The sequence below is a fragment of the Helianthus annuus genome, chromosome 9 (genome assembly GCF_002127325.2).
Source record: "Helianthus annuus cultivar XRQ/B chromosome 9, HanXRQr2.0-SUNRISE, whole genome shotgun sequence".
Lineage (NCBI taxonomy): Eukaryota > Viridiplantae > Streptophyta > Magnoliopsida > Asterales > Asteraceae > Helianthus > Helianthus annuus.
In genome coordinates, this window is record NC_035441.2 from 180,521,180 (window position 1) to 180,523,386 (window position 2,207).

Consider the following 2,207-nt stretch of genomic DNA (forward strand, 5'->3'; position numbering starts at 1 on the left):
TTTTTTTATAAGTAGATGTGTATATTATAAACACAGCCGTAAAAAATCATGGCGAACGGCGCTCCGTGGGGTGTAGTTTTTTACACCACAAGTTTGGTGAAAAAAAAGAAAAAAGAAAAAAAATTAAAAAACACCAAACTTGTGGTGTAAAAAACTACACCCCACGGAGCGCCGTTCGCCATGATTTTTTACGGCTGTGTTTATAATACACACATCTACTTGTAAAAAAAATCATGGCGAACGGCGCTCCGTGGGGTGTAGTTCTCGCGGTTCTTACAACTCGGGGTGGTTTTCATTCTAGCTGCCCCCTATATATATATATATATATATATATATATATATATATATATATATATATATATATATATATATATAGGGAGCCGCTAAAATAAAAACCACTCCCAGTTGTAAGAACCGTGAGAACCACTCTCCACCAATCAGGCTTTGCCATGTATACACTAATATATTATATCCTAAAGGGTATTTTGGTCTTTTACTCCTTCTTCTGTCATTTGTGTCATATGTCTCTGCCTCTTTAAAAGCTTACACTCCATCACCATCAAAATTCAAAAACCCTATTCTCTTTCATCTCTCATCCAAAATTCAAACCTGCAACCCACAAAAAAAACTCTCATCTTTCTCATTCCTCTCCAAACGGAGAACACTCATGGGAGGAGCTGGAGCTCACCGACCTCCTTTTTCATCACATCTCTCTCTCTCTCTCTTCAACTTTAAACCCTCATCTCACCTCTCTCTCTCTTCAAATCTAAATCCCTCATCTCACCTCTCTCTTTCTCTTCAAAATTCAACACCATACATGTTACTGTAAAGATGAAACTGGGTTCTAGCAGGTTGATGTTTCAAGCAGGAAAGAGAAGGAGACCGGCGTAGTAGTCCGGTGGTGAGGAGGTGGTTGGTCCGCGGCGGAAGACGATGGTGGGAGGTGGTTGGTCGGCGGCGGTAGACGGCGGTGCCGGTTGATGTTTCAAGCATGTTGATGTTTCAAGCAAAAAACCCTTGTTTACGTTCAGATCTAATCTCCCCCTAAACCCTTGTTTATGTTCAGATCTAATCTCTCCTAAACAAAAACCAGATCTGATGGAGAACCCCCAAACCAAATCTGGAGATTGGGAACAACTTCGGACCTCATCGTACCAACTCCGGCCCTCATCACACCACTCCGGCCACCTCCGCTAACGAAGACCCCTGTCTCCGGCGAAACCTGGGTTGGCTTATTTTACCCATTTATTAAATTTTTTTACTTTCTTTCTTGCTTTTTCTAGTTGTGATAATGTTAGTGTAATTTTGGTTTTAGGTTTTACATACCTATTGGTTCTGCTTGTTTTGAGGCATTTAGGGGTATTGTTTATGATGCTGTAACAAATAGAGACATGTGGTGGTTTTTGTTTTTTTTTTCTTTTTGGCAACATTAAATCTTAGTTCGGTTGAATGAACTTTTAGGGGTATGGTTTAAAATAACAAATAGATACATCTGTTTCGATGCTTTGGTTTTGTTGATTTTATTAGTCTCCTAGAGTTGGCTTATTTTACCCATTTATTACAAATTTGTATTTATCTTTTTTACAAATTTGTGTACTCGTTGTATGTTGTAGTTGTAAATAATGATTTTGTATTTGTAAAAGTCGATGTAAGAGTATTTCACATTCGATGTAAAAATATCTTTTACATTCGAATATAAAAATGTATTGTAAAAATGTTACACTAGAAATACGATGTAAAAACAATGTAAAATATTTTACGTAAAACGTAAAAAGTTTTTAACGTAAAACGTAAAAAGTTTTTAACGTAAAACGTAAAAAGTTTTTAACGTAAAACGTAAATATTTTAACGTAAAACTTAAAAAATTTTAAGTAAAACGTAAACTTTTTAACGTAAAACGTAAAAAGTTTAACATAAAATGTAAACTTTTTAACTTAAAACGTAAAACGTTTTTAACGTAAAACGTAAAAAGTTTAACGTAAAACGTAAAAATTTTAACGTAAACCGTAAACCGTAAACTTTTTAACGTAAAACGTAAAAAAAATTTTGTAAAAAAAAAAATAAACCGTAAACTTTTTGACGTAAACCGTAAACTTTTTAACGTAAAAAGTAAAAAGTTTTAGGTAAAACGTAAATTTTTTTTTACTAAAACGTAAAAAACGTCAATGTAAAAACGTAAAACGTAAAAATTTAATGTAAATCGGAAA